We start from the raw sequence: 9107 nt of genomic DNA, 5'->3' as shown, positions 1-9107 counted from the left end.
AATCATATACAAAACTATGGAAAAAGTAAACTGAGTCAAAAAGTTCATGATCCTGGGTTACAAAGATATTAATTATATTAGCCCAAAATAAGAACAATAGAATAGAAAATCATAAATGCTGCTATATCAAAATTTTACACCTCTACTTAAACAGAAACAGCATATACAAAAATGAGACAACATCTAGGATGAAGAACATACATAATGGAGAGTTACTTTTAATGATATGATACCAGGCCAGGTGCAGTGGCTCACACCTGTAATCCCAGCCCTTTAGGAGGCTGAGTGGGGCAGATCACTTGTGGTCAGCAGTTGGAGACCAGCCTGGCCAACATGGTGAAACCCCAACTCTACCAAAAATGTAAAACAATTAGCCAGTGTGGTGGCACGTGCCTGTAATCCCAGCTACTCAGGAGGCTGAAGCAGGAGAATTGCTTGAACTCAGGAGTCGGAGGTTGCAGTGAGCCAAGATCATGCCCCTGCACTTCCAGCCTGGGTGACAGAGCGAGACTCTGTCTCAAATAAATAAATAAATAAATAAATAAATAAATAATACCAAAAGAACTAAAATTTACAGAGACAAATATGACTCAATAGAAAAATTACTCTATCCAAATACACAACAAACATATGAAAAGATGATAAAAGTCACCAGTAATCAGGAAAGTACAAATTAAAATAATGCTATGCCATTTTTCATCCATTGGATTGGCCAAACAATTTAAGATCTACATATTACATATTGTTGAGGGGTCAAAATAAAGTTCAGATAAGTTGCTGATGGAAATCACTACAGCCATTGGGGAGGACAATTTGATTATATCTATTAAATGTGAAAATATACATACTCTTTCTCAGCGATTCTTTCCGGTCTCTAGGTTAAACAAATATATGTGGATATGGAAATATGCAAAGATGAGCAATACAGCATTCTTTATAAGAGAGGAATGGAGGAGGGTAGGAAGTAACCACATAATTCAACAGGGGAATGAGCAAATAAGTGAGTAAATGAATTAGAATCACATGGGGCCGGGCACGGTGGCTCAAGCCTGTAATCCCAGCACTTTGGGAGGCCGAGACGGGCGGATCACGAGGTCAGGAGTTCGAGACCATCCTGGCTAACACGGTGAAACCCCGTCTCTACTAAAAAATACAAAAAGCTAGCCGGGCAAGGTGGCTGGTGCCTGTAGTCCCAGCTACTCGGGAGGCTGAGGCAGGAGAATGGCGTAAACCCGGGAGGCAGAGCTTGCAGTGAGCTGAGATCCGGCCACTGCACTCCAGTCTGGGCGACAGAGCGAGACTCCGTCTCAAAAAAAAAAAAAAAAAGAATCACATGGGTGATTATTCAGTAGTTACAAGAATGAGCTATATTTGTAGGTATCTATATATATAGTTCCAAAAATAACATTGAGTAAACAAGTAAGCTGTCAAATAACGTGTACCAATGTGTATAAAACCCCAGAAAAAGAGCATTTTCTCTGGTTATATGTGTGTGAGTGTGTGGGGGTGAAAGTATATAAAATAACTCTGATAATAGTGATTGGTTCTGCTTGGAGGTTGAGTCAGTATGGATTATGATAGATGTCAAAGTGATAGTTTGTTTCTAACCATAACATTCTAGTTTTTAAAGAAGTTATCTATATTCATGTATAACTTGTGCAATTTTTTAAGACATGATAAAAAAAACAAAAGCCAATATGCTGATATCTTAACACCAGTTAATTCCATCTGGTGCCAATATGGATGAGTTTTCTTGTCTGACTTCAACATGAAATCTTTTACCTATTCCAGTAGGAGTGAAGTTTCTCATATTAAAAATACATAAGTACTACTATTCATTGATTTCAACTAATTTCATAATTTTGTCATCCCCTGAGAAACCCAAAATTTCTCTGAGTCCTGGCATTAAACAAAAAGTTTAAATTACCAACAGATTCCATTTCTCTTGGATCTTTTTTTCTATCATATGCTTCCACTAAAGATCAATTTGAGCCTGAATGTTAGTGTTCAAATATATTGCATTTCAGATGAGTTATAAGAATGAAAAGGCAGAATTATTTATTATTACTAATAAAGATAATTCATCAGCTGCTGCAAGAAGAAAGCATGCTATTTCCAAGGGACTGGGGGAGGAGAATAGAGGCAATTATCTATTAACTGTACTCTCTATAGAGGAGCAAATTAAACTAGTAAAGATAAGGGTGGATTGTATCCTGAAGTTTCTTTACTCCATTTACAGCATATGCCTGGCACTTGAGTACCTAATACACTAAATCTTTGAGTAATCTAATGCCTATTTTGCTCTTGGCTTCTAGCTCTGACAGAAGAGTGGCAAACTAATTGTGAAAGCCACAGAGCCTCTTGTGGTCTTCACAAAGCCTGGTGTATCCAAATGCAGATTAGTCTCAGGGATGCCATGTCAGTTAAGAGTAATCTAGGGTCCTTTTAAAACTCTTGGTGGGTTTTGCCTAAGATTCGAAGCCTAAAGCTCTGAATTCTGAGTTCCCTGATTACGGACTGAGGAAACAATATCCCCAAAATGGAAAGCTCCAGATCTGTGTGCTTAGATTTAGACTCCAAGGACTGAAAATCCTGCACGTAAGCTGTATGTCTAAGTCGTATTTATGACGTAGCAAACCAGCCAAGAGCTGGTGGTTCTGATCAGCAAATAAGGAAGGGACAACATCTGACATCTTTACCTATTTTAACTGTGAGTATATGAAATCCAGGCAACCGAGTAAATAGAACAGAGACTAGAAGACGTGATACTTCCTGGGAGAATATGTGCTGGTAAGGATCAAGCTCATGGGCTTCTTAGGCAGGTCTTGCTAACACAAAATCTGTGGGTGCAAACAATATGTATTCTATATTATATATTCTGCATTAAATTATATATAGACAGATCTAATTTTCCCCTATCTGTCATCAACACCCACCACTTATTTGAAGCACAAGTTTCTAATATTGTATTTACAGGCAAAAAGTCAGGACCATCAATGCCCTGTGTGTGAACTGCTATACACACTGAGCAAAAACAGATTAAACTTTTATCAATTTGCTGTTTGTAAAATGACTTCAAGATTCAAAGCCCTGATCCATCATCTCCTCTGTCAAAGATGCCTGGAGGAGCGTATCAAGCTGCACCAGACATAAAACCAGTCGTAAGCATGTGGCTTTGTCTTCTCTGTTTTCAAAGAAACTTTTTTGTTTTTTTAGACAGGGTCTCACTCTGTTGCCCAGGCTGGAGTACAGTGGCACAATCACAACTCACTGCAGCCTCAACCTCCTGGGCTCAAGCAATCCTCCCACCTCAGCCTCCTGAGCTGGGACCACAGGCATGCACTACCACCACCACTGCTGGCATTTTTTTTTTTTTTTTTAGAAACAGGATCTTGCTGTGCTGCCCAGGCTGGTCTCAAACTCTTACACTTAAGTGAATGACCAACCTCAGCCTTTCAAAGTGAGGCAGGATTTTTCTCAAGTCACATGTCAGCTGGAGACCCCCAGCAGGTGATGCCCTTGCCCAGGTCTTGCTTGGGCCTGGGTTTGCTGCAAGAGACACCCCATCAACTCAGCCTACTGGGCGATGCCCAGCCTGCATTCCAGCATGGATCCCGCAGCTGTGGTGACTGTGCAGTCAGCCCCCAGCAGGAGCGGGTGTGTGAGCAAGTGAGTGAGCCAGTGAGCGCAGGGTCCAACTGGCTATTCCAAGTGTCAACACAGAAGTGGATTCTGTGCAGTGCTAGAACGTCTATGAACGACATGGACTAGGCATGTCGCAAGCCACTTCCACAGTGGACTCCAGTGTCTAGACAAGGGGAATGTATTGGTGCCCAGGCAGTGGTGCCCACCACCCCAAAGCCCCAGAGGGGGTGTTACAGTGTGCCAATTAGCTCTTTTAGTCCCACTGTCTGCAGCCCGAGGACAGCAGCATGTCAACAGCTCTGTCAGCCCCTTGCCCGACTCTGGCCAGCAGCTTCGGGGCTAGCTTGGCCCTGCCACTGCTTCATGTTAACAGCTCTGTCAGCCCCTTGCCTCACTTTGGCCTGCAGCTTCGGGGCTAGCTTGGCCCTGCCACTGTTTCCTCAGGTGGGGCAGCTCGGCAGAGGGCAGAGTGCCAAATTGTTACAAGTTTCTCTGTATCCACACTCGGTGGGTCCCAAGCTTTTGTCCCATGTCTAAGAAGAATGAGGATATGCTGACAATTAAAAGGTCAGGAGGGCAAAGAAGAATTTTGTTAAGCAACAAAACAGCTCTCAGCAGAGAGGGGACGTGAGGCTTGTCACCCACCTGAAGTCAGGTGGTTTGTCTGTCCGTGTGGCTAGGTTTGGGGCTTTTATGGGCTCAGAATGAGAAATGTGTGCTCACTGTTTTGTGAGTATACAGAAAAGGTTAAAACAAAGGCATCACTCAACGGCGGACATGACAATGTAAAAAGCCACTCATCAGGGAGGGGTAGATATATGTAAAATAGGTGAAGGGTGGGGATCAATCAGAGGAAGGTGTGCCAAACAGGAAGACAGGTTCTTAATCCGGTCTGTGGGTTTGACTTGTAACTTGGCTTTCAGGCTTTAAACTGTTTTTGGCTTGAAGGTGAGGCTTCACCCAGGACCTGCCCCTATCTGCCTAGGCATTTGACTGCCTCCTGCCATTATCAAAAGTGCTGGGATTACAACTGTGAGCCAGCACACCTGACCGTTAGAGACGCTTACCCTTAACTTGGGCTCACTGGCAGGTCTCATTGCATCGCTTCTTCTGAGGCTTTGAAGTGAAGAAAGTAGAACCTGAAAGGCCCTATGATAAAGTCAAACTTCTGTCTTTAACTGCAGGGTCTCAAATGTTTTCTTGTGACCACACGTGAGGGTATTACACATTCAAAACTTTTCCACGTGACTTCCAACATTCTTGTTGTCATTGCAGGATTAAAAATTGCACCACTGACTCAGAAAAATAGTAATAACTGGATTTTTTGTCTTTAGCTTAGGAAGGTTCCCACAATAATCTCATCACAAGACTCATTTATTCTCACTTCCAGAGTTCTGGGGGAGTAAAAAAATACATAAATGCAAGGATTATATTATATATACACCAAAAGAAAGCAAATACTGCCTATTAAGAATTAACAGCTAATGGGCTGGGTGCAATGGCTCACGTCTGTAATCCCAGCACTTTGGGAGGCTGAGGGGGATGGATCACCTGAGGCCAGGAGTTCAAGACCAGCCATAGCAAAACCCTGTCTCTATTAAAAATACAAAAATTAGCCAGATGTTGTGGCTGGCACCTGTAATCCCAACTACTCGGGAGGCTGAGGCACGAGAATCGCTCGAAACCAGGAGGCAGAAGTTGCAGTGAGCCAAGATTGTGCCACTGTACTCCAGCCTGGGTGATAGAATGAGACTCCATCTCAAAAAAAAAAAAAAAAAAAGAATTAGTGGCCAACAAATTAGCAAGGAAAAAATCCTATAAACTCTCTGTAATCAGGAATTTCAGAGAAATGATAGAATGTAGGAAAAGACTAAAGTTCTAGGCTAGAGTAGGATATTGTAAGTCCAAACTCAAAGTCCAAATGGGACTTACACTGTAGCATGTCTATAAAAGACCTGGGTCTTCACTGCAGACTCCGAGCTGTCTATTCTACCAATAGCTAAACTGACATGTCTGTCAAACCTAAGAAATCTTTGCCTAACCCAAGGTCACAGAGTTTTTTTCTATGTTTAGTTCTAGAAGTGTTATTGTGTTGGTTGTATATTTAGAAGTTGCATATTTAGGTCTATGATTTAAGTTAATTGTTGTGTATGGATTGAAGTTCAGGTTTAAAAGTTTGCAACACTCACTTATTGGTACCAGTAGCTTTTATGTAGGTTCAATTGGTCCAAAATGTGGATCATTGAAATTTCAGCTTCTGACAGATCTCTTTAGTCTCTCCTCATTCTCTGGGATGAAGACCATCAGGGTAAACAAAGACTAAAACTGTCAGCAGATATTACGTTGGCTCCAAGGCAAGGACCAGGATTCCTATGCTTTCTGTCTACCTGTGATAAAGTCCTCTGGGCAGAGCCTCTTTTCAAGGAAAAGCCCTTCCATTGTTGCAAGACTTTGGTTAATTTCCAGAGTTTTGAAAAAAAAAATGATTTTGATAAGTTTCACAAGTGTTAGATCTTCATCATACTTTAAAAGATAAACAATATGATGTGTGAATTATATCTCAAAAAAAGTTGTACTAAAATTAATTATATTTCTATATAGTAGCAGTAATCAGAAACTAGAATGTTAACATCAATAGTATTTATAATAGCATAAAAGAGATGAAATAAGAATAAATTTAACAAAATATGTGAAAGATCTGTACAGTGAAAGCTTCAACTATGACAGAGAAATTCAGGAAGATCTAATTTAATGGTGAGATATACCTTGCTCATGGGTTGGAAAAAATAGACTCGCATACATTGACAACTGTTTTTTAACAAAGATACAATGATAATTCAATGAAGAAAGTATTGTCTTTTCAGCAAAAGATGCTATAACAATTTGATATCCATGAGAAAAAAAAAAAACGGAAACTTCAAACACAAAAATTAACTCAAAAGTGTTCATAGACCTAAACATAAAACTAACACAATAGGACATCTAGAACTAAACAAAGAAGAAAATGTTTATGACCTTGAGTTAGGCAAGGATTCCTTACATGTGACACCAAAAACAAGATCCATAAACAGGCAAATTAGTTAATTACATTTCATCAAAATTAAAAACTTCTGCTCTTTGAAAGACACTGTTAAGAGAATAAAAAGTTAAGACAGAGTGGGAGAAAATATTTGCTTTATTAGCTACTTGGTATATCCAGCCTTACAGCTAGAAAGTAGTAGAAGTTAGAGTTCAAATTAATGTATGGCTGACTCCAAAGCCCATGTTCTTCCCCTTACTCAGACAAGGCTCCTTATGTAGCACTAGACACTGTCCCTGCCCATGGTATATGCTTAATAGATGGTTGTTGTATGAATAACTACTAAATTAAATAGAAGGCAACCCAAGTGTACATATATGATCTAAAAGAGTTTCCTTAGAGGCCTTATAAATAATTAAATAATATATATACAGAAAATACAGATTACAATTTTTAATTCATAAAAATTAAAATTGAAAGAGAAAGAGAAACATATAAGATGCAGTAAATCAAGAGGCATTCCAAGAGTAAGATCTTAGTGAACAGATCCGGATTGGAGAATTATCACTTTTTTAATAGTATGTGTTCTTCACGGGAGTCCCAGAATTTAAAACACAGCTTCAAATAGGGAAGCAAGCATTATCTGGGCATTTGACTTCACAGACATTAATAGCCACTTCACATTTACAAGACTGAATTTGGGGTGATGTCTGGGGAAGAGTTAGCTTAATGAATTGGCTTCAATTTAACATTTAAAGGAAATGGTATGCTGGTTTGTTATCCAATAGATGTTTAAGATTATAGACTGGTTAATTTCCAAGGTTAAATGAAATAGATTTTTTAAGGTCTTATATTTCACATAGGGCAGCCAGCTTCTTTAGAATACATACATACTTCCAAGTGGAAATCACTCTCACGAAAGCAAAAATCTTCACTAGGCAAATTTAACATTCAACTCGGGCAACTAAAGAATGCAGGAGGCCGGGTGCAGTGACTCATGCCTGTAATCCCAGCATTTTGGGAGGCAGAGGCGGGTGGATCACGAGGTCAGGAGATCGAGACCATCCTGGATAATACAGTGAAACCCTGTCTCTACTTAAACTACAAAGAATTAGCCGGGCGTGGTGGTGGGCACCTATAGTCCCAGCTACTCGGGAGGCTGAGGCAGGAGAATGGCATGAACCCGGGAGGCCGAGCTTGCAGTGAGCCGAGATCGCACCACTGCACTCCAGCCTGGGCAACAGAGCAAGACTGTCTCAAAAAAAAAAAAAAAAAAAAAAATGCTGGAGAACTTACTGAAATAAAATTGTTTTTTTTTTTTTTTTTTTTCTGGTTAAAACAATAATTTCCCTTTGTTTCCTCATAAATCAGGATTTAGCACATATTTTGGGCCTTGGAAGTCCTTCCCAATGAGCTCTTGGCATTCCTTCATCTTAGCATCATAGATGCACACTATATCACTATTATTTATTTTCAGTGCCTGTTTCTCTGTTTGAACTGCTATTTAATCTGTCTTTCTCTACCAGCATCAAGCAAAGAACTTGGAATACCCTGAATGCTGCATAGAAGGTTTTGAAACTACTTACCTGCTATGGAACACCTGCATGACTTTAAAATGCATCCATCAATCTCAAGAGTGTGGCCACGCTTCCCACTTTTTAGGATCTAAAGTCAACTGCAACTCCGAGTGCACAAGACTTCTTTGGGACCCACGAAAGTGTCTCTACATGCTCATGTTTGCCAGATTCAGTGGTCTGCTGAAACCTGACCCTAGCTAATCAGTTAAAAAGCTCTAAGTAATCCCGAGCTGCATCTGAATGTCCAAGATCACTTGTTCATTGGTTGGTAATACTTTAAAGAGCCGTTTGTTTAACTGCTAATCTGGATCTTATATTCTGAGCCCCAGTTTTTTTCTAAAGCAAAGAAAATACAACATAAAAGTAAGACCAAACGCCTTTGTACCATGGAGAGAGAACTGACTCATTGGAATGCTTCTGTTTTTCATCACATCAAACATGCATCAACATAAATCGATCATTATATCATGTACCATCATAAAAAAGGGGTATAAAAGCTCCCAAACCACTGCCAATTAAACCAACACAGTGCTTTTGTATTATTCAGAATTTTTATCTTAGCCTTATTGAAAGAGCTTTTTTAGAACATATTTAAACAATTCTGTCATATTTCATTCTTGCATAATCATTAAAAAGGGAAATAAGAGAGATATAAATGAAAGCTTTCCAAAAGTTTCCTGTCTTTCAGAATCCAATTCTTCACAACGATTTTGCAACCCAGACTCTTTGATGTCCTCGTTTTCCCACCAAATATGTTATCAAGAGCGTGGTAAGGCAGAGTTTCTTAGAAGATGGCAATGTTATTGTCACTGAACACTGGCACTTATCTTACAAGTTTTGATTTTGGCCTCTTTTTTTCCTGTGGG

General features: G+C 39.8%; 1 long non-coding RNA gene across 1 annotated transcript; it reads left to right on the top strand.

Annotated features, from left to right (window-relative positions):
* Window positions 1–2650: 2650 nt before the first annotated feature.
* LOC104679200 lies at window positions 2651–8902 on the top strand. Its single transcript, XR_750292.1, has 2 exons — window positions 2651–2710; window positions 8191–8902. It is a non-coding gene; the product is annotated as an uncharacterized LOC104679200 (long non-coding RNA).
* Window positions 8903–9107: the final 205 nt, after the last annotated feature.

Source organism: Rhinopithecus roxellana, chromosome 8 (assembly GCF_007565055.1).
Source record: "Rhinopithecus roxellana isolate Shanxi Qingling chromosome 8, ASM756505v1, whole genome shotgun sequence".
NCBI classification, from domain to species: Eukaryota; Metazoa; Chordata; class Mammalia; order Primates; family Cercopithecidae; genus Rhinopithecus; species Rhinopithecus roxellana.
Note: the sequence above shows the minus strand (reverse complement) of the source record. Positions and strands in the feature narration are given on the sequence as shown.